At 35.5% G+C, this 24719-nt stretch overlaps 1 protein-coding gene and 1 pseudogene across 8 annotated transcripts in view; both read left to right on the top strand.

Annotated features, from left to right (window-relative positions):
• ZRANB3 (zinc finger RANBP2-type containing 3) overlaps positions 1 to 24719 on the top strand; it is a 382105-nt gene that overhangs the window by 72889 nt on the left and 284497 nt on the right. The gene's annotated exons all lie outside the window — the stretch shown is intronic.
• LOC143676278 (suppressor of cytokine signaling 6-like) lies at positions 10794 to 12553 on the top strand (annotated as a pseudogene).

Here is a 24719-nt window from a genome sequence, read left to right as displayed (position 1 = left end):
AAAAAAAAAGCAATTTAATGAGATATATATTCACACACCATATGATCCATCCAAAGTATGTGGTTATTGGCTCACAGTATTATCACACAATTGTGCATTCATTACCACAATCAATTTTGAACATTTCTATTACTCAGAGAGAGAGAGAGAGAGAGAGAGAGAGAGAGAGAGAGAGAGAACCCAAAACATCCTATATCCCTATTTTTCCCCCATCATTGACCCCTAGCATCGGTGTGGTACATCTGTTAAAATTGACAAAATAATATTAAGACATAACTGTTAACTGTAGTCCATGGTTTACAATAGGTATGGTTTTTTTTTTTTCCATATAACAGTTGTAATAGTTTCATTCATTTTTTTTCTAGTTCATGGAAGAACATTTTTATATTTGTACTGTTAATCACAGTCATCTTCCACCAGAAGATTTACTGAGTTACACAGTCCCGTGTTTTAACCTCTGGCTTTCTGTGATATACATGGTTCTAAATTTCCTCTATCAACCACATTCATACATAATTTATCACTGTTACATATACTCACAATAATATGCTACTTCACCTCTGTCCATTTCCACTCATTTAAATTCAACGTAGTTAAAAATTCTGCACATCTTAAGCAACTGCTCCCCATTCACCAGCCCCATTCTATCTCCTGGTAACCTAAATTCTAGATTTTATGTTTATGAGTTTACATAGTATAATTAATTCATATTAGTGAGGCCATATACTATTTGACCTTTTGTGTCTGACTTATTTTACTCAACAATATGTCTTGAAGGTTCATTTATCTTGTTGCTTGCTTCAGGACTTCATTCCTTCATACTGCTGAATAATATTCCACCATATATATATATGCCACATTTTGTTTATCCGTTCATCAGATGATGGACCCTTGGATTGTTTCCATCTTTTCTAAATTGTGAATAATTGTGAATAATGACATTAAGAGCACTGGTGTGCAAATATCTGTTTGTGTCCCTGCTTTCAGTTCTTCTGGGTATGTACTGAGTAGTGGGACTGCTGGATCATAAGGCACCTCTGTATTTAGCTTTCTGAACTGCCAAACCATCTTGCACAATGGCTGCACCATTTTACATTCCCACCAGCAGTAAATAAGCGTTTCTATTTCTCCACATCCTCTCTAACACTTGTAGTTCCTGTTTAATAGGGACAGTTGCAGTAGGTATGAAAATGATTTCTCATTGTGTTTTTGATTTGCATTTCCCTACTAATGAGTGAAAAATGAGCATCTTTTCAGAAGCCTTTTAGCCATTTGTATTTCTTTTGGAAAAATGTCTCTTTGTGTCTTTTGACCATTTTTTAATTGGGTTGTTTGTTTTTTTATTTTTGATTTGTAGGATTTCTTTATATATTCTGGATATTAAACCCTCATTAAATACGTGGTTTCCAAAGATTTTCTTCCACTGAGTCCTCTGCCTTTTCACCCTTTTGACAAAGTTCTTTGAAGTATGGAAGTATTATTTTGAGCAGGTCCCATTTATCTGTTTTTCTTTTGTGCTTTTGTTATGGATGTAAGGTCTATGAACATACTGCTGATCACTAGATCTTGAGGATGTATCCCTACGTTTTCCTCTAGGAATTTTATGACACTGGCTCTTATATTTAAGCTTTTGATTCACTTAGAGTTATTTTTTATATAGGATGTGAGATAAGTGTCCTATTTCATTCTTTTTGGCTATGGCTGTTCAGTTCTCCCAGACCATTTATAGAAGAGATAGTTCTGTCTAGTTGACTCGGGAGCCTTGTCAGAAATCAGTTGACCATAGATCTAAGGGTTAATTTCTGAACTCTCATCTCAAGTCCATTGACCAGTATGCCAGTATCATGCTGTTTTGACCATTGTATCTTAATATTATGCTTTAAAGTCAGGAAGCATGAGTCTTCCCACTTCATTCTTCTTTTTCAAAATGTTTTTGGCTATTTGAGGCTCTCTACCCTTCCAAGTATATTTGATAATTTAGCTTTTCCGTTTCTACAAAGTAAGTTGTTGAACGTTTGATTGGCATTGTGTTGAATCTATAGATTGGTTCGGGCAGAATTGACATCTTAACTATATTTAGCCTTCTAGTCCGTGAACACAGAATGTTCTTCCATTTATTTAGGTCTTTGATTTCTTTTAGCAATGTTTTGAGTTTTCTGTGTTTAAGCCCTTTACATCCTCGGTTAAGTTTATTCCTAGATATTTGAATCTATTAGTTCTATTTAGTTACTATTATGATGTATTTTTTCCTCCTCACATAATTTATTAGTAGTGTATAGAAACACTGTTAATTTTTGTGTGTTGATCTTGTATTCCGCCACTTTATTAAACTGGTTTATTAGCTCTAGTAGCTTTGTCGTAGATTTTTCCACACTTTCTAAATCTAGGGTCATGTCATTTGTGAACAGTGAACGTTTTACTTCTTCCTTTCCAATTTGGATACCTTTTATTTCTTTTTCTTGCTTAATTGCTCTAGCTAGTACTTCTAGCACAATGTTGAATAATAGTGGTGATAATGGGCATCTTTGTCTTGTTCCCAGTCTTACAGGGTATGCTTTCAGTCACTCACTGTTCAATGCAGTGTTAGTTGTGGGTTTTCTTATATAGCCTTTTATCATGTTGAGGAAATTTCCTTCTGTTCCTACCTTTCAAAGTGTTTTTATCAAGAAAAGATGCTGGATTTTGTCAAATGCCTTTTCTGGGTCAATCAAGAATATTGTGGTTTTTTTCCTTTTGATTTGTTAATGTGATGCGTTACATTAATTGGTTTTCTTGTGTTGAACCACTCTTGCATACCCAGAATAAAACCCACTTGATCATGTTGAATAATTCTTTCAGTGTGCTGTTGGATTTGATTTGCAAGTATTTTGCTGGGGATTTTTCCAGCTATATTCATTGGAAAGATTGGTCTGTAGTTTTCTTGTAGTATTTTTATGAGACTTGGTATTAGGGCAGTGCTGACTTCATAGAACGGGTTAGGTAGTGCTCCTTCTTCTTCAATTTTTGGGAGAGTTTGAGCAAGAATTATATTAATGTTTCTTGGAATGATTGGTAAAATTCACCTGTGAAACCATCTGGTTATGGACTTTTCTTTGTTGAGAGGTTTTTGATGACTGATTCAGTCCCGTATGATTGGTTTGTGCAGTCTTCTATTTCTCTCCGTGAGTGTAGATTGTTCATATGTTTCTAGGAAATTTTTCATTTTATCTCAGTTGTCTACTTTTTTGACATGCAGTTGTTAATAGTATCCTCTTGTGGTCTTTTTTATTCTTTCATGGTCTGTGGTAAAGACCCTCCTTTAATTTCTGAATTTATTTGCATCTTCTTTCTTTTTTTTTTTTTCTGTCAGCGCAGCTAGGAGTTTCTCAATTTTATTGATCTTCTCAAAGAATCAACTTTTGGTTTTATTGATTCTCTATTTTTTTTCCTCAATTTCACTTATTTCTGTCCTAATCTTTGATATTTCTTTCCTTCTGCTTGCTTTGAGGTTAGTTTGCTGTTTCTCTGGTTTCTCCAGATGTTTAGTTATCTTTTTTATTTTAGCTGTTTCTTCCTTTTTAATGTAGGCATTTAGGGCTATAAACTTCCCTTTTAGCACTGCCTTTGTTCATCCCATAAATTTTGATATGTTAAGTACTCATATTCATCTCAAGATATTTACTAATTTCTTTTGAAATTTCTTTTTGACTTACTGATTGTTCAATAGCATGTACTTTAACTTCCATATATTTGTGAATTTTCCAGTTCTGTGTTGTTTTTTATTTCCACCTTCATTACAGTATGATCAGAGAAAGTGCCTTGTATAATTTCAGTTTTCAAAAATTTGTTAAGACCTCCTTTGTATCCCAGCATGTGGTCTGTCCTGGAGAATGTTCCGTGAGCACTTGAGAAGAAGGTATATCCTGTTGTTTTGGGTGTTCCATATATGTCTGTTAGGTCTAGTTCATTTACCGTATTATTTAGGCCTCTGTTACCTTATTGATCCTCCCTTTAGGTGTTCTCTCTATTGAAGAAAGTGGTGTGTTGAAGTCTCCCACTGTTAATTGTAGAGTCATCTATTACCCTGTTCATATTTGCTGATGTTTGCTTCATATACCTCGAGGAATCTTGAATAGATGGATAGATTTTTTTTGTGTGGGCGGGAGCTCCTTCATGTCCCTTTTCCATCAACCTGGAGGGGGTATATTTTTAAATTTACACAAATAATACATTATTGTCTTAGTTTCCAGATTACTATGACAAATACCACACAGTGGGGTAGCTTAAACAACAGGAATTTGTTGCCTTATGTTTTTTTGTTTGTTTGCATGTTTTTAACTCTTTTTGTTGTATAGTATAACATATATACAAAGCAAAAAAAATAAAAAAGCAATAGTTTTCAAAGCACTCTTCAACAGGTGGTTACAGGACAGATCCCAGAGTTCGTCATGGGCTACCCTGCAATCCTCTCAGATTTTTCCTTCTAGCTGCTCCAGAATGTAGGGGACTAGAAGGCTTAAATACATTTTTATCATCACAATCAACTTTTTTTCCTTCTTTTTTTTTGTGAAAAATAATGTGTAAACAAAAAAAGCTATAAATTTCAAGCACAGCACCACAATTAGTTGTAGAACATATTTCAGACTTTGACATGGGTTATAATTTCAGATTTTTACTTCTAGCTGCTCCAAAATACTGGAGACTAAAAGAGATATCAGTTAATGATTCAGCATTCATATTCATTTATTAAGTCCTATCTTCTATGTATATTTCCACCATTACCTTTGATCTTTCCATACCTCTCTTTAGGGTTGTTTGGGTTATGGCAATTCTAAATTTTTGATATTGGAAGGGTCTGTCACTAATATGGGATAGGGAGATGGAACTATCTGATGTTCTGGAGAGGATGACTAGGTTTTAGGACTTTTCTGGACCAGGGTCCCATCTGGAAGTTGTAGGTTTCCAGAAAGTTACTCTAGAGCATTCCACTTGTGGAATCTTATATATTGCCCTAGGTGTTCTTTAGGATTGGCCGGAATGGTCCTGGTTGATTGTTGATAGGTTATGATAGGTAGCAAGGTCTACCTGAAGCTTGCGTAAGAGCCACCTCCGGAGTAGCCTCTCAACTCTATTTGAACTCTCTCTGCCACTGATACTTTATTAATTACACTTCTTTTTCCCCAAGAGGACAGATATTTATGATTTCTCTTTCTTTTTGGTGAATTGACCCTTTTATTAAAATGTAGTATCCTTCTTATCTCATAACATTTTTATATTGAAAGTTTATTTTGTATGATGTTAGTTTTTCTCATACCAGCTTTTATTCTGGTTACTGCTTATATGGGTTGTTTTTCCATCCTTTCACTTTTAGCCTATTTGTATCTTTGGGTCTAAATCTTTTTTTTTTTTTTAATCCATTCCATCAATCTGTGTCTTTTGCTTGGTAAGTTTAATCTATTAACATTCAGTGTTATTATTGCAAAGGCAGTCTTTTCTTCAACCAATTTATCCTTTGTCTTTTATTTGTCACATCAATTTTTTCCTCTCTTTTTATCCGTTTAATTACCCTTGCTGATAAGCTTTATTTCTATACTGTAAACCTTTCTCTTCTGTCTTTTCTTTTCAGCCAGCAGAACTCCCTTTAGTATTTCTTGTAGGACAAGTCTTTTGTTAATGAATCTCTCTCTGCTTCTCTTTATCTGTGAATATTTTAAACTCTCTTTCATTTTTGCAGGACAGCTTTGCTAGATAAAGAATTCTTGGCTGGCAATTTTTGTCTTTTATTATATTAAGTATATCGTACCACTAACTTCTACCTTCCCTAGTTTCTGATGAGAAATAACAGATTTTCAGTGTAGGCCGATCAGCCTTCAATTTAAAGAAGATGCCATCTAGGACTTACATAGCTAGAGAGAAGAAGTCAATGCCTGGCTTCAAAGGATAGGTTGACTCTCTTGTTAGGAGCTATGCAGCTGGTGACTTTTTAGTTGAAGACAGTGCTCATTTACTATTCCACAAATCCTAGGGACATTAAAAATTATGAGTGCTGTCTATATAAGTGGAACATCTGTTTACAACATAGTTTACTGAATATTTTGTGCCCACTCTTGAGGCTTACTATGCAGAAAAAAGATTCCTTCCAAAATATAAAGCTCATTGACAATGCACTTGGTCACCCTAGAGCTACAATGGAGATGTACCATGAGATGAATGCTGTTTTCATGCCTACTAACACAAGATGCATTCTGCAACCCATAGGTGAAGGAATCATTTGACTTCCAAGTCTTATTTTTAAGAAACACATTTCCTGAGGCTATAGCTAACATAGATCATGATTCCTGTGATAGATCTGGGCAGAGTAAATTACAAATCATCTGCAAAGGAGTCATCATTATAGATGTTATTAGAAACATTCATGATTCATGGGAGGGGGTCAAAATAGCACCATTAATGGAAATTTGCAAGAAGTTGATTCCAATGACTTTAGAGTTTGTCAGAAGCAGCACCTCCCCAAAGAGAGGTGAATATGGTAGAAATGCAGGTGAGTTAGAGCTAGTGTTGGGAAGTTAGTGGTGGTTAATTTATCATGTGTATCAGCCTATTTGTTTGCTTTGCTTGTGACTATCATTTAACTGATCTCTGTGATATACATGAATAAACAACCAGGCATGGCTTAGAAATCCTCAGGAAATTAATCAACAACTGAACAGTTGAAGAGGATATTGATAGGAAGTTTGTATTTGGAAGTGTTAAGAGAGCAAGCTGTGAATGCATAGTACAAGGGAAGAAGTGAGGTGATGGTCTGTTCGGTGTTTAAACAGAGGCAGAGAAAAAAATACGTTTGATACAAGCTCAAGTCTGGGTCTAGGAGAGCATGTACTGAGAAATACTAAATGGGCCATGGGAAGAGGAATTGGACCAGGAGAGACATTCCTCCTACAACTTGTCTGCCATCTACAATACAATAATAATTGTTTTCCTGTGAATCTCAACTTTAAGTGCTTTTATATGCAATAACTTTTCAGAGCAGACTTCTAAAGTTAAGGGATCCTTATACGGTAACCAGTTTAATAGAAAAGAGAAGTGAGACTCACGGACGTTATTATTTATCCAGGATCTCAAATGCCGCTATAGGTTCTTATAGTTTATTGTTCTTTCCACTACACCATGCTACCTCCCATTTCAGCAACTTATTATACTGTTGTTTTAAGGCTCCTAAATGTATTTGAGATTGTTATGCCTGATGCTCTCTAATCCAAAAATCTTTCTTATAATAGTTTCACTCATTCTTCATATGTTTTGGTTTTCACACTCTTTACTATCTTGGAAAAAATGTTCTGAATCATAATAGTCAATAATTGTGTGTGTGTGTGTGTGTGTGTGTGTGTGTGTGTGTGTTTAACACCGGGAATTGAACCCGGGTCTCCAGCATCGCAGGCAAGAACTCTCCCACTGAGCCACCATTGCCCTCAATTGATATTTGTCATAAAATAATCAAATTAGATTGTCAGCTGCTTGGTCTGCAAGATATCTGTTAGGCAGAACCATCAATTTTATTTTGTACTCAATAAATATATGATGTCATAGGATAAATACTCTGAGAATGAAGATACTATTTCCTTTTTTTTAAGTCACTTGGCAAACATGGCAGTGTCTTCTAGTTTTCTCTCTAGGCCTCTTGCTTCATGAAGCTCCCCCAGGGATGTTCTCCTTCATCTCTAAAGATCACTGGCTTATGACTCTTAAGTTTTTGTGTCTCTGTTGCTCACGTCGTTCTGTCATCATTCTACCTCTCCAAAATGCTTCCTCTTTTAAAGGATTCCAGTAAGCTAATCAAGACCCACCTGGAATGGGTGGAGTCATATCTCCCTCTAATGAAAGTTTAATACCCACAATTGGGCAAGCCACATCTCTGTGTAGATAATCTAATCAAGTTTCCAAGCTATAGTACTGAATAGGAATTAAAATAAGCTGTTGCTCCCACAAGATTCCTTAGGATTAAAACATGGCTTATCTAGGGTATGTAAATCCTTTGAAACAAGCACAGATACATACAATGTTTTTATACTTATTGTCATTCTGGGCAGAGCAAAATTAAAACAATGTGAAACATAAGCTAGAACTGTAGGAAAAGGAAGGTGATTGAATACAGAATGGTAAAGAGGAGATTTTAGAGTGATGGAAATGTTATGTAACTTGATTGTAGGTACATAATTGTATTACTACACTTGTCAAATTCATATAACTGTAAGCAAAATGTTGGATTTTTATACATTTATATTAATCTAAACTGTAAAACTCCCTACTACATGAATTAATCTTTGCTACAGGAGAAGAGTTAGCATTATGGGTAAGATAGTGACTAGAAGACAGCATAAAGGAGTCTTCTATAGTGTTGACGATGTTTTACTTCCTAGTCTTGATCCTGTTTACAGGCATACTATTTCTTTTTTAACTTACATTTTGATTACTTTATTTTAAAATTATATCAGCATATTCTTTTTAATTTTTCATCATTTAGGAATGTTTTAATGAAAACCTTTTAAAGTTTAAAAATTCAGGTTGATAGTTAATTATTATTTATAGGATGTCATCAGACTGGCTATTCCAGAGGGAATTTGGTGAACAAATGCAGCAATGACATCTTGTGTTTTTCTGAATTCCTGTTTTTTTTCTTTTTTGGAGAATGAATCAATTTGCAGAATATGAAACTGAATATGTATGCTGAGTTAAAAATAAATGTTTAATAACTCAGACTTGTACTTCTGGATATAGATTTCATTAAGTTGTCATAGGAACAGATGGGTAGGATGATGGCAGCATTAGGTAAGTGCCAGTTTAGGGGGAAATGGCTACACGAACTTAATATAGGATTAGAACTAAGGATTTCTATATCTGTGGTATTGTTTTCCTGGGCATCCTTTGATAAGTCTGCTTAGAATTTATTTTCTTCATCAGCAGAATTAACAGATTTATTCATGCCTGCAGTAGTCATTTACAGAGTACCTGCCATATGCCAGGAATTGTGCTGGCCTGGGGATGCCATTCCAGTCCTAACCTTTGATTCTATTCTCCTTCTGCTCTCCTGTAGTCAGAAGTGTTTTCTCCCACCCCAGTTTCAGTTACTCCTGGTGCTTGAATGTACTACAGGCTGAGGCTGTTTTAGAGTTCATTCTGCCTGATCAAAACATAGATCTTCTAACTAAGTCGAGGAGTAGGTTGTTGTAGTTTTCTTTTGAATCAGAAATGGTGTCACAGCAATCTGAACAGACTCCCACTTGGCAACTCTTGTCAGTTATTAAAATACTAAAGAAAATACTGTTCCTTTTACCACAGGTGACTGGCATGCCCAACCTGTGAAATAAGCATATGTGTTCGTTAACTTTCTTACGTTGATACTCTTCAAAATCACTTCTCAAAACCTCCTGTGTACACATTGCACATCAAATACTTGGAGGTAAGATGTTAGTCTATCTAGATGGGTGGTTGTAACTTATTGCCATTCAAAGATTTCAAATTAATGCTCATGCTTCTGCATACACATAATACAAAATGAAGATGGATATTTCCTTAAGTCTGCTCTGTTTGATTCTGCTCTCTATTCTTCTCTAATGCTGCATCTGTAATTGTACACAATTTGGTGATATCTAGGAATATAAAGTAGTCACCCATCAATAAAAGTGACAAATTTGAAAAAAATCACCTCTCAGCATTCTTTGAAACCAACTTTCCTTGCTCAGGAAAATACATTTACAAATGATTTGGCTAGTTGATTGCAAAGTAATCATGCCTCATATCTCATGGAAACAGCTGCTTATTATTCCATGACAGAGAACCCATCCAATTGCCAGATCTCTCAGTTTTTCAAAGATTTTTTGTGAAATATTCTCATTTTCAAATGTTAGTAACTAATGTGAATTTCCAAAAAGTACCCTTGGGCCAAAGCAATTCCTTCTGCAAGCCAGACTGTCCCTTTGAGGCCTCCATTCTTAGAACAGTGTGACATGGATTCTGGAGCCTCCATTTTATTGCTCCACTGCCACTACTGCAATTCTTACCCTTGTTCTGAAGACTTTTTAAGAAGGAAGAAGAGCAAAGGGAGGTAGGGGTGCCAAGGTGCTGCAGTGTTCCCGTGCTCCTTCCTGGCGGCAGAGGCACAACAGTAGGAGAAAGAGATATGAGGCAGAGAGAGGAGTTGCCAGGAAGAAAGATGAGTGCAGCAGTCGCGCTGGTCCTGAACAAGGAAGTGGAGCTGCCATGGCCTGGGGAAAATGATTCCAAAGGTTAAATGAAGCTAGAAAAATACATAGATAAATGCATTATTGCAGTCTCTTCAGAGGTTTGGGGGTAATATTCCATGTAAAATTGATCCCCCTGGATTAGGTAACCAGTCATAAAGAAGAAAATTAGTCTTAAAACATTCTGTAAATCTTTTAACTTGAATAAAAGTAAAGATGAAATTGATTTCGTAGTAATTGAACAGCCATCAGTAGTCAATGATTTTGGAAAAGGTGATTTCTTATTTGGTAGCTGTTACTGTAAAGATACGGCCAGCTGTGATGTCGACAGTGAACGTGAATGAGTTGGAAAAATAGATCAAAGAGTCAAAGCCTCATGGGCATGTTAAAAAGCAGGTTTTTGCGAAACAGAAACAGAAAGATAAGGGCAGCATGCCCTCCAGAAGCTCTGCCGAGGAGGACATCTCTTCCTTGACACCATTCATTATTAAAAATGTGAAAGGATGGTGCAGCAATGGCTCAGTGGCAGAATTCTCATCTGCCATACCGGAGACCTGAGTTGAATTCCCAGCGCCTGCCCATGCCCCCCCAGAAAACAAAAAAAACCCAAACAAAAAATGTGAGAGTGCAAAGGCCCATCCAGTTAACTTCCCTCTGCAGTCGTCACTATGGTCCTATCCCATGGCTTCTTTGGCTGACAAACTCTGAGGAGACGTGCATCAGAATAGAGATGAGGGTCAAAGCCTTGGTTCTTTCTTCCAATTGAAGTCCAGCACTGAATGGTCTTAGGAAGAATTTCCACGATCTTCAGTCTGATGTGGTGTGCCAAGAACAAAGTACATACTTAAAGAGTTCGGAATCTCAGAATGGAGACTTCCATCTTCACCTTAATAAACATGTGCCTTTGGCTGTTGGACTTATGCCTCAGGACTACTTTCAGTGTGCTGTACCTTTATACATATGAAGGAATGTATCTCTGGGAAGGATAACATAGTTGTCATCTGGACAGCTGTTCTCCTGTGGAAGTTTCTTCAGGGCCTTCCCAAATGGGAAGGAACTCTGTTCCTGACCATGAAAGGTCATGTAGACCAGGATTTAGTTGCTGCCCCAGATATTTTTGTGGACGAGCCCATGAGTGGCTTGTTGATTACCATCATAGGCGTCATGTTGTAAAGTCTGAGAGGGAATCACGATGATGTCCCTCCACTCTCAACATTGCTACCTCCAATGCAGAATAATTAAATCCAAAGGAACTTCAGTAAACTCATTGGCACTAATGTCCATGTGTCTGAAAGTATATGGTGTCATTTGAATTTTGATTCTAATTCTGCTCCTGGGGTTGCAATAGTTTATGACTGTGCAAAGCAGCAGTCAGTCCTATAGTTGTTACAGACCTTACAGAAGGGCTGAAGAAAACCTGTGAAACAGTGTTGGTACTGGGGGCCAGTAACATGCTGGGAGGCAGAAGAGAAACTAGCAAATGTGCCAGATGGTTGTTTTCTTGGTGGAGATAATTTTTGATGACTGTTATCTTTTGAGTTTGAACTTTCACTTGCCTGGTAAAACATCTCACACTAGAGTAGACCGCTCAAATGGTAGGTTTAACTTTTATGAACAACCAGATGCGGGAGAGCATGCTTCTTTAGTTGATCTAATTGAATATTCAATCAGGGACTTTGAAAATGGAGCTTTTTTTATTCAAGGTCTCGATTGCTTGGATCTGCCACTTACCCTGTCAGACTGACCAAGTGTGCTCTTTGCAATACCTGTGTCATTTGTAATGTGTCAGTATACCAGAATAGAGTTAATTCACAAACTATCTTTGCCAAACAAAATGAAGGATTATATAGGGGGAGAAGCACTTTTGAAAGATTATGAGAATCCTGCATCTTGCACTTTGAGAACAAAAAAGAGATTGAAATACAGTTTACAAACTGTCATTGCTATCAAAACCTTTTCTGCCATAACTATTTCAGTTTTATGTGTAAAAGAGTAATAATTTTGTTTGGGGATCGGAAGTGTCAGCAAGGTATCTTGGGTTTATTTTGGTTCTCTAAAAAGGGAAGTCTTGAGGTTTCAGAAGTGTGAATCGTCTTTCATCAATGTGCAAAATAATTACAATGTGAATGATCAGATTCTCCCTTAAGCCCCTCTTCAAGTCCTTTGCTGCTGTCTACTGTGATATCTATGCATTAAAAGCACATTTCGTGCATATTCAACCTTAAGTAAATTGAATGAAATTTAATAGAAAAAATCAGGTCTCTCTTTAAATGGCCCATTTTAGAAAGAAAGTATTAAAGAAATATACCAGTGTAATAAAATACAGAACCTACATATAAACTGAAAATGATTTTTTTTACTCTTATTCTTTAGAGAGATTTATTTAGAATTACAAATTGAGATAATTTGGGTACTGAAAAGCAGATCTGTAATGTACTTTTATATTATATCCTTCCTAAATTATTTTTAATGTTCTCATATTTTGGGGGTGTAAAAAGTTGAATTTTTTTCCATTGCCTTCATTTTTCATCTTGTGGTTTGCTGTTTTTTTTTAATGGCCTTACATTAAAGTCTTAAATATAAACCACCAATTGAGAAGTTGTTGACTTTTCTATTAATGGAATCTAGTACAAATTGGCATAACATAAAGACCTATGAAACTAGAACTATTATTAAAGAAATATTAGATGGTTATAGTTTCCTATGATATGAATTTTTTGTTATCAATGCTTTTTCTTTTATAAAATGTTTTATCTGTGATTTCTTTAGCTTAGTCAACATTTTCCTGGGTAAAACTTGATTGTGCAACTAATTTTCATAAATGAACTGGATTCTCTTGCAACATTAAAATTAAGTTTTTCAGGGAAGTGCCTGAAAATGTAGAGCTGTGTTCCAGTAGCCATGTTTCTTGATGATGATTGTATAATGATAGAGCTTTCACAGTGTGACTGTGTGATTATGAAAACCTTGTGTCTGATGCTCCTTTTATCTACCTTGTCAACAGATGAGAGGAACATATGGAATAAAAATAAACAGTAGGGGGAACAAATGTTAAAGTAGATTTAGTTTGAAATGCTAGTGATCAATGAAAGGGATCAGTAAGGGTTATGGCCTGTGAAATTTTTTTTTTTTCTGTTTGTTATATTTTTCTGTTGTCTTTTTATTTCTTTTTCTGAATTGATGCTAATGTTCTGGGAAATGATCATGATGATGAATATGCAACTATGTGATGATATTGTGAATTGCTGAGTTTATGTGTTGGGAATGTTTGTTTCTTGTAATTTTTTTTAATTAATAAAATTAAAAAAAATAAAAAAAATAAAAAAAATTAGATTTTTCCCTTGTACTTATTTAATACTTGTTTTTAATATTTCCTAGTATGTAAAACTTTGAATTGATTCAGATTAAAAAACATTGTTTTGAAGTTGAAGTTATAGTTTTCTTTTATGTAGTCACTATTGAAATGTGCTAGATTGTGAGCCATGGTGGTTCAGCAGGCAGAGTTCTTGCCCTGCCGTGAAGGAGACCCGGGTTTGTTTCCTGGTGCCTGTCCATGCAAAAAAATAAATAAATAAAATTGGGGGAGCAGGCCATAGTGGCCTCACCTGCCATGCCAGAGACCCAGGTTCAGTTCCCATTGCCTACTGTTCTAGTTTGCTAGCTGCCAGAATGCATCACACCAGAAACGGATTGGCTTTTAATAAAAAGGGATTTATTTTGTTAGTTCTTCAGAGGAAAGGCAGCTGACTTTACACTGAGGTTCTTTCTTATGTGGAAGGCACAGGATGGTCTCTGCTGGTCTACTCTCCAGGCCCCTGGGTTTCAACAACTTTCCACGGGGTGACTTCTTTCTGCATCTCCAAAGGCCTGGACTGAGCTGCGAGTGCTGAGATGAGGAATGCTAAGCTGCTTAGGCTGTGCTACTTTGCGCTCTCTCATTTAAGCACCAGCCAGTTAAGACAAACGTCACTCATTGCAGCAGACATGCCTCCTAGCTGACTGCAGATGTAATTAGCAACAGATGAGGTTCACATACCATTGACTTATGACCGCAGCAACAAAACTAGGTATGCTCACCTGGCCAAGTTGACAACTGAATCTAACTAACATACCTACCTGTGTAAAAAAAAAAATAAAAATAAAGTGCTAAATTGGACACGTTATATTTCCCCATCCCCCCCCAAAATAATTCTAGTTGACAAAGTATGGGATATGTGGCACATTATTGAAGAATAATATTAAAATTTCCATATTTCTGATATGGATTTATTGCCTCCCATTTATATACTTACCATTTAAAAATAGTTTTTTTAAATTTGTTTTTAATTTATCTAAGTCTCAGGTAATTTGGAATCATTGTTAATCATTTTCTTTTTTTAAATCAGTTCTCAAGCTGATGTTGGGAGATGGTGATATTGTTATCACCAATGCATTTTACTTATTTTGCAATGCAAAGTGTTATTCATTGAACAATACTGCCATGTAATATTGTGGGTTGCTCTATGCAGAAAATGATTCCAGTTACACAGCTTTAAATGAAAAAGTTTTCATCTCAAATGAGATGTGTACTTTTGTAGATGTTTCTTCCTTCTTTATTGGTCTCTATTCTTACCTCTGTCCCTGTGTAAACGTAATAATAAATATTTTAGGTAAAAGCTCGTGGCTTTGTCATTCAAACCTATCTACATCTCCATTCATTTCTCTGTTTGCTTTTAAGGGTTAGATCTGAGATATTACCAAGAAAGTCATATGCCGTAATTATCATGATGTCCTGGTATTTTAACTTAAAGAGGAAAAGGTACTTAATTTTGGTGGACTATTTTGATGGTCCTTTATTAGAAAGACTCTTCTTTCATTATCTGATGGTTTCACCTAATGAGATGGAATATGGAGAATACTGTAATAGTAGAATTTAAGTGTTTACTATAAGCTGTTTGGATTAAGAACTATTACAGAGTTGTAAACATTATCAAATTAATAAGCAAGACTTTTGAACTATTTTTTTGCAAAACTATTTATTTTTAAACAATTTAAAATATAACTAGGGTGAATTGAAATTCCCTGTGCGTCCGTATTAGATGGTAGGTATGGTGAAAGTCACTGTGTTTTAATAATAAATCTTGAGCCGTTTTCTCTGTGTTTCTAGAAGCACTTGCATATACTGTTTTTTGAAATGATGGTGCACAGAGTTCTTTGGATTGCCCTGAACCCCTCTTCATCATGTGGACATAGCCTGTCCCCACCCCCCTGTTCCCAGCCCCTTTCCTCATGAAGTCTAGTCAGTTAGTGTGAAATGAAGATTATTTGATTTTTGTCTAATTGTACTTAATAGTGTACTTTGTGTTTTTTTGGAGGGTAAGACTTAATACTGTTCGAATTCAGAAAGCCTTTTTTTTTTTTTCAGAAAGCCAATTTTTTATATACTTTTCAATACCCATAATATAAGATACTCTTAAATAGTATTCCCTGCTACAATCTAATTTGGAATCACTAGGTTCTGATAATATACTGCTGAAAATCAAAGTATTTGTCAAGAAATTGAATTCATGGAATGGAAAGGGATATTGCACTGTTTTCTGTTTTTGTGTACAGAGATACCCATTTTGCATAGGTAGCATGACATTATATGGAAGATTGGTTTTATACAATAGTAAAACAATCTGATTAAAAATGGATGGGAAGAAAGAGATAAATATTCATCCTGTAATTTGGCCTAGACGTATCATTTCATTTTTTAATCCTGTTGAATGAGGGCTTCAATGACATATGTGAACAAAATCTCTAAGTAACTTTTTAATATGTACTTCTAAAAATCTGTGCTTAAAGCAAGAAAAAGAAGAAAACAGGAACACTGTACCCATTTGCCATAATAAATGGATCAGAGTTTTGGTGTTTTTTTGTTTGTTTGCTTTTAAATCAAATAGTTCATCACAAAATGTCTTAGAAACCAGAAACTATTTTCAGACTTACTAGAACACTATTATGTATTTTTTTAAATGATAAGAAAGTACTTGAAAAATTCTCTCTCTTTTTAAGGAAAACTATTGTCTTTCTACTTGATGCAATAATCTGAAAATTTAGATTTAGAAGATCAAAATTACTTATCATAGGAAATTATCCTGGAACTAAAAATAGTTTTTAAGGAAACCAGATATACAGGGCAACTATCTTGCTCTTGAAGAAATTAAGTTCCAAAGGCTAAATCATCAGCTTATAGGAAATATAAAGTATACATTATAATTTCTAAGCAAGTATTATTGAGACAGGATAAAAGTTATTAAAAATTTTAAATAGGTTATATACATAGTCTCTGCTGGTATTACAACTCTAAATATTTCAGACCTTCAGAAATGTCAATTTTAATTATACCTGCCACACTGTAAATGATGAAAGATGTTGCTTTATGAATGATTCAAAATAGTGTATTTTCATTTAAATCTTAATTTGCATTTAATTGAATGTGAATTCTTAATTTGAAAGTGAAGACACACTATCAACAGTAGATAGTTTGGTTAAATATTTTTTAAGGAGCAACCACCAGTTCCATAAATGACTTTAAAATTCTAAAATACACTAGTACTATGCTTGTAATCACAATAGGACTTTTTTTCTTGTTAAACATACCAACATACAAACACAAACATTCATACCATATTATCATTCTATTCTACATATATGATCAGTAACTCCCTGTCATGGTTAGGGACAGGTGTCAACCTGGCCAAGTTGTGGTACCTGTTCATCTGATCGGGCAAGCGCTGGCCTGTCTGTTGCAATGAGGACATTTCATAGGATTAGGTCATGATCACGTCAGCTACATCCACAGCTGATTCCATTTGTAATCAGCCAAAGGGGAGTGTCTTCTGCAATTAGTGATGCTAAATGCAATCATGGGAAGCCTTTTAAGGAGGACTCAGAGGAGACAGGTTCCATTCCTGCTTTGGCTGGTGAGCCTCTCCTGTGGAGTTCATCCAGGCCATCCATTGGAGTCATCGGCTTTGCAGCCTGCCCTGTGGATTTTGGACTCTGTGTTCCTACGGTCATGTGAGACACTTTCATAAATTTTATATTTGCAAGTGTTCCCTGTTACTTCTGTTTCTCTAGGGAACCCTAACTAATATACTCCCAATATCATCATGTAGTTGTATATTCATCATCATGATCATTTCTTAAGAGTATTTGCATCAATTCAGAAAAAGAAATAAGAAAACAAAAAATATTTATGCATACTATACCCCTTACTCCTCCCTTTCATTGATCACCAGCATTTCAATCTACTAAATTTATTTTAACATTTATTCCCCATTATTTATTCATTTTTAATCCATATGTTTTACTTGTCTGTCAATAATAAGGTAGATAAAAGGAGCGTAAGACACATAGTTTTCACAATCACACAGCCACATTGTGAAAGCTATATGATTATACATCATGTATACATAGAAGGTGATTATATACAATCATCATCAAGAAGCACGGCTTCTAGAACACAACTGTACATTTTCAGGCGGTTCCCTCCCGCTTCTCCTTTAAACCTTAACTAAAAAGGTGATATCTATATAATGCATAAGAATAACTTCCAGGATAACCTCACGACTCTGTTTGGAATCTCTAAGCCATTGACACTTTATTTTGCCTCATTTTGCTCCTCCCTCTTTTGGTCGAGAAGGTTTTCTCAGTCCCTTGATGCTGAGTCACTGCTCATTCTAGGAATTCTGTCCCATGTTGCCAGGAAGGTCCATGTCCCTGGAAGTCATGTTCCACGTGGAGGGGGGTGGGTGGTGAGTTTGCTTGTGGTGTTATCCGAGAGAAGGAGGCCCCATCTGAGCAACAAAAGAGGTTCTCTTGGGGGTGACTCTTATGCCTAATTTTAAGTGGGCATAGCCTATTCTTTGTGGGGTTAAATTTCATATGAGCAAACCCCAAGATTGGGAGCTCAACCTGTTGCTTTGGTTGTCCCCACTCCTTGTGAAAATTTCAAGAATTCTCCACTTGGGGAAGTTGAATTTTCCCCCTTTCTCAGCATTCCCCAAAGGGGACTTTGCAAAAACTTTTTTATTCATTATTCAGATACTCTGGGATTTATCGGGGTATCACTCTGGACAAACCTACAAAATCTCATACCCTACTCAAGGTTCCATGTACTGTGGTGTTCAGTTAAGCTGTCCACATGAGTTACATTACTAAATACACTAGTCAAAATACAAATTTTGTACCACATAAACATTTCTTGCTGTAGTCTCATGCAAAAGTTAAAGTTTCAACATATTAATTACCATCTAACAAATAGGACTTTTTAAAACTACTTTTTTGATCCTTTAAGGAAGATTTTTAATAAGCATTCTTTTTAATAGTCATTCAAAACATGGCAGAATATGTAGTTACTATTTCTGAAAAGTGTTCCAAATGGTATATCCAGACATATTAAAAATTCTTATAGAATTTTGTAATGAGTATACATGTTGGGTTAAAGAAATGTTTTTTTAGACTTGAGAATTCCTTCATTTACTCTAATTAGTACTGTTTTCCATGTAAATATCTCTAGCCATATCATAAATGATGATTATTGAATTTTCTTAATATAACTAATTTTTTAAAGTCTGTTAAAACCTTCAATACTGTATAAATAACACAAGTAAAATATAGATTTTTATTTCAATGATTTAACTTTGTTTTTGCTTTACTCTTTTTTTTTTTTTAACTTTTCTCTTGCATAGTATAACATATATACAAACCAGATAAATAAAAAAGTAATAGTTTTCAAAGCATTCTTCAACATGTAGTTACAGGAAGATCCCAGAGTCTGTCATGGGCTTCTATATGGTCCTTTCAGATTTTTCTTTCCTTTTTGTGAAAAATACCGTTTATACAAAAAAGCAATAAATTTGAAAGCACAGCACCACAATTAGTTGTGAAACATATTTCAGAGTTTGATAAGGATTACAATTTCACAATTTTAGGTTTTTACTTTAACTACTCTAAGATATTGGAGACTGAAAGAGATATCAATTTAATGACTAAGTCTTCATGTTGATTTGTTAAATCCTGTCTTCTCTGTATAACACCACCATCACCTTTGATCTTTCCATCTTTCTCTTTAGGGGTGTTTGGGCTATCGCCATTCTAACTTTCATGTTGGAAGTGTCTGTCACTAATATGGGGTAGGGATATGGAACTATCTGATGTTCTAGAGATGCTGAGTCCTCTAGGTTTCAGGACTTATCTGTTCCAGGGATACATCTGAAGGTTCTAGGTTTCTGGAAAGTTACTCTAGTGCATGGAACCCTTGTGGAATCTTATATATTGCCCTAGGTGTTCTTTCGGATTGGCTGGAATAGTCCTGATTGGAGTTTGGCAGTTTATCATAGGTAACAAGGACTTAATAACAGTACTTGCATAACAGTAACCTCCTGAGTAGCCTCTTGAGTCTATTTGAACTCTATCTGCCACTGATATTTTTAGTTACACTTCTTTTCCCCCTTTAGGTCAGGATGGAATTGTTAATCCCATGGTGCCAGGGCCAGATTCTTCTCTGAGAGTCATCTCCCACGTCGTCATGGAGTCTTTCACCCCTGATGTCACATCCTACGAAAGGGGAAGGGCAGTGATTTCACTTGCAGAATTGGGCTTAGAGAGAGTGAGGCCACATTTGTGCAACAAGAGAGGTCCTCCAGAAGTAACTCTTAGTCATACTTATAAGGTTAAAGAAATTTTATAGTCATGTTGGAGTGCCATGAAGTTAATACTTACAGTCCAGATTGCTGTAGTTTGGACTGTTTCTCGGTTTCAAATCAGATGTATACCATTTGCATGAGAACTCCGCCATGAATTATCCAAAGTCCATTTATTTTAATATGTGTTTTGGTTCGTAAATAAATTATAGTAATTTCTTGTGTATTTTTGGAAATTGTGTAGTAATTTATGGATCTTCTTCTAGATACAGTGTGTAAATTAAAATTTAATTCACATAGAAAAAGGAGGTGGGAACTTATTTGACTATATGGTTTAGCTCAGCACCCATATATATATATTTTTTTATTCAACATAACATACAAGAACAAACATTCTTAGCTTATAATCATTCCATTCTTATAATCATTAACTCACAATATCATCACATAGTCATATTCATCATCATGATCACTTCTTAGAACATTTGCATCAATTCAGAAAAAGAAAATAAGAAAATTCACGCATACCATACCTCTTACTCCTCCCTTTCATTGATCACTAGCATTTCAGTCTCCTAAATTTATTTTAACATTTGCTCCCATTATTTATTTATTTTTAAACCATATGTTTTACTCATCTGTCCATAAGGTAGAGAAAAGGAGCATCAGATGCACAGTTTTTCACAATCACTCCGTCACATTGTCAAAGCTACATCAATATACAATCATGTTCAAGAAACATGGCTTCTGGAACACAGCTCTACATTTTCAGGCAGTTCCCTCCAACTTCTCCATTACACCTTAACTAAAATGGTGATATCTATATAATGTGTAAGAATAACCTCCAGGATAACCTGTTGACTCTGGGATCTCTCAGCCATTGACACTTTGTCTCATTTTGCTCCTCCCCCTTTTGTCTAGACGGTTTTCTCAGTCCCTTGATGCTGAGTCCCTGCTCGTTCTAGGATTTCTTTCCCATGTTGCCAGGAAGGTCCACACCCTGGGAGTCATGTTCCATGTATAGAGGGGGAGGGTGGTGAGTTTGCTTGTGTTGGCTGAGAGAGAGAGGCCACATCTGAGCAACAAAAGAGGTTCTCTTGGGGATGACTCTTATGCCTCATTTTAAGTGGGCTTAGCCTATCCTTTGGGGGTTAAGTTTCATATGAACAAACCTCCAGATTGAGGGCCCCGCCTATTGCTTTAGTTTTTCCCACTGCTTGTGAGAATATCAAGAATTCTCCACTTAGGGTAATTGAATTTTCCCCCTTTCTTGCCATTCCCCCAAGAGGGCTTTGCAAATACTTTTTTATTCACTGTTCAAATGCATTTATCAGGGCATCACTCTGGGAAAACCTACAAAATCTCATGTCCTACTCAAGGTACCATGTACTTAGATGTTCAATTAAGCTGTCCACATGAGTTACATTATGAAATGTACTAGTCAAAATATAAATTTTGTACCAAATAAACATTTTTACTTTAGTCTCACACAAAAGTTAAAGTTTTAAAATATTAATTACCATCTATTTTCAACACCCTGCAGTATTGAAATTCCATTGTTTTTCCACATGCAAAAGCATTTTTAAATTTGTACATTTAGTCACTATCATTATATACTCTAGGCATTCTTATACCATTTCAAAGTCTTTATTGTATATCTTTCCTTCTGGTTTCATTTGTGCCCCCAGGCCTCCTCCCTCTTATCATTCTCACATTCAGCATCCTTCAGTGTTCTTATATTATTGTGCTACTATCAGGTGGTATTGTGTATTCATTTCTGAGTTTTTACAATCAGTCCCATTGCACAATCTGTGTCCCCTCAGCTCCAATTACCCAATATCTACCCTATTTCTATCCCCTGATGACCTCTGTTCTTAACTGAAATTCTCCAACTTCATTCCTTAATGCTAGTTCATATCTGTGAGACCCTACAGTATTTGTCCTTTTGTTTCTGGCTAATCTCACTCAGCATAATATCCTTATAGTCCATCCATGTTGTTACATACTTCATAACTTTCTTCTCTTTTACAGCTGAATAATATTCCATGGTATGTATATACCACAGCTTGTTTGACACTTGTCTCTTGATGCACATTTTGTCTTTCCATCTTTTCGCAGTTGTAAGTTGTGCTCCTGTAAACATTGGTGTGCAAATGTCCGTTTGTGTCCTTACCCTCATGTTCTCTGAGTAGATACCTAGCAATGGTATTGTCAGGTCATATGGCAATTCTATACTTAGTTTCCTGAGGAACCACCAAACTGCCTTCCAAAGAGGTTGTACCATTTTACATTCCCACCAACAGTGAATAAGTGTGCCTCTTTCTCCACATCCTCTTCAGCACTTGTCATTTTCTGTTTTATTGATAATGGCCATTCTGGTGGGTGTGAGATGTATTTCATTGTGGTTTTGATTTGCATTTCCCTACTAACCAGGGAAGTTGAGCACCTTTCATGTGCCTTTTGGCTATTTGTGTTTCCTCTTCTGAGAAGTGTCTGTTCATGTCTTTTGCCCATTTTGTAATTCGGTTGTCTGTTTTTTTGTTGTTGAGTTGAATAATCTCTTTATATATTCAGGATATGTACCTTTATCTGATATATCTTTTCCAAATATTGTTTCTCATTGCGTAGGCTGTCTTTTTACTTTCTTGACGAAGTTCTTTGATGCACGAAAGTGTTTAATATTGAGGAGTTCCCATTTCTTTCTTTCTTCAGTGCTTGTGCTTTGGGTGTAAGGTCTAAGAAACCATCTCCTATTAAAAGACATAAATATTTCCCTACATTTTCTCCTGCAAATTTTACGGTCTTAAATTTCATGTTTAGGTCTTTGATCCATTTGGAGTTAATTTTTGTATAGGGTGTGAGATATAGATCCTCTTTGATTCTTTTGCATGTGGATATCCAGTTTTCTAGGCACCATTTGTTGAAGAGACTGTTCTGTTCCAGTTGAGTTGGTTTGACTGCCTCATCAAAGATCAATTGTCCATAGACGAGAGGGTCTATATCTGAACACTCTATTTGATTCCATTGGTCAGTATATCTTTCTTTATGCCTGTACCATGTTATTTTGACCGCTGTAGCTTCATAATACGTCTTAAAATCAGGTAGCAGGAAATCTCCAACTTCATTTTTCTTTCTCAGGATATATTTAGCTATTTGGGGCACCCTGCCCTTCCAGATAAATTTGCTTATTGGTTTTTCTGTTTCTGAAAAGTAAAGTTTTGGAATTTTAATTGGTATTGCTTTCAATCTTTTAATCAATTTAGGTAGAATTTGACATCTTAACTATATTTAGTCTTCCAATCCATGAACATGGCACACCCTTTCCTTTATTTGGGTCTTCTGTGATTTCTTTTAACAATTTTTTGTAGTTTTCTTCGTATAGGTCTTTTGTATTTTTAGTTAAATTTAGTCCTAAATATTTTATTCTTTTGGTTCCAATTGTAAATGGAATTTTTTTCTTGATTTCCACCTCATATTGGTCATTACTAGTGTATAGAAACACTACAGATTTTTGACTGTTTATCTTGTAACCTGCTACTCTGCTGTACTCATTTATTACCTCTAGTAGTTTTGCTGTGGATTTTTCGGGGTTTTTGACATATAATATCAAATCATCTGCAAGCAGTGAATGTTTTACTTCTTCCTTTCCAATTTTGATACCTTGTATTTCTTTTTCTTGTCTAATTGCTCTGACTAGAACTTCCAACACAGTGTTGAACAATAGTGGTTATAGTGGACATCCTTGTCTTGTTCCTGGTCTCTGGGGGAAAGTTTTCAGTTTTTCCCCATTGAGGATGATGTTAGCTGTAGGTTTTTCATATATTCCCTTTCTCATTTTGAGAAAGTTCCCTTCTATTCCTATCCTGTGAAGTGTTTTCAACAGGAAAGGATGTTGACTTTTGTGAAATGCCTTCTCCGCATCAATTGAGATGATCATGTGGTTTTTCTGCTTCGATTTGTTGATGTGGTGTATTACAGTAATTGATTTTTTTATGTTGAACCATCCTTGCATACCTGGGATGAATGCTCCTTGGTCATGTTGTATAATTCTTTTAATGTGCTATTGGATTCTATTTGCTAGAGTTTTGTTGGGGATTTTTCCATCTATATTCATTAGAGAAATTGGTCTGTAGTGGTTTTGTTTTTTTTTAATATCTTTGTCTGGCTTTGGTATGAAGGTGATGTTGGCTTTGTAGAATGAGTTAGGTAGCCTTCTGTCCTCTTCAGTTTTTTTTTTCAAGAGTTTGAGCAGGATTGGTACTAATTGTTTCTTGAATGTTTGGTAGAATTCACATGTTGAGCCATCTGATCCTGCAGTGTTCTTTTTGTGAAGCTTCTTAATGACTAGTTGAGTTTCTTTAATTGTGATTGGTTTGTTGTGGTCATCTATTTCTTTTTGCATCAATGTTAGTTGTTCATGCCTTTCTAGAAAGCTGTCCATTTCATCTACATTGTTGAGCTTATTAGCATAAAATTGTTCATAGTATCCTGTCATTACTTCCTTTATTTCTGTTGCGTCAGTGGTTATGTCTCCTCTTCCATTTCTGATCTTATTTATTTGCATCCTCTCTCTTCTTTTTTTCAACCTCACCAAGAGTCCATCAGTCTTATTGATTTTCTCATAGAACCGACTTCTGGTTTTGTTGATTTTCTCAATTGTTTTCATGTTCTCAATTTCATTTATTTCTGCTCTAATCTTCATTATTTCTTTCCTTTTGCTTGTTTTGGGGTTAGTTTGCTGTTCTTTCTCTAGTTCTTCCAAGTGGACAATTAATTTCTTGATTTTTGCCCTTTCTTCTTTTTTGATCTAGGCATTTAGGGCAAGAGATTT

Source organism: Tamandua tetradactyla, chromosome 3 (genome assembly GCF_023851605.1).
Source record: "Tamandua tetradactyla isolate mTamTet1 chromosome 3, mTamTet1.pri, whole genome shotgun sequence".
NCBI lineage: Eukaryota > Metazoa > Chordata > Mammalia > Pilosa > Myrmecophagidae > Tamandua > Tamandua tetradactyla.
The sequence above is the reverse complement of the archived record's forward strand: the minus strand, read 5'-3'. Positions and strand labels throughout refer to the sequence as shown.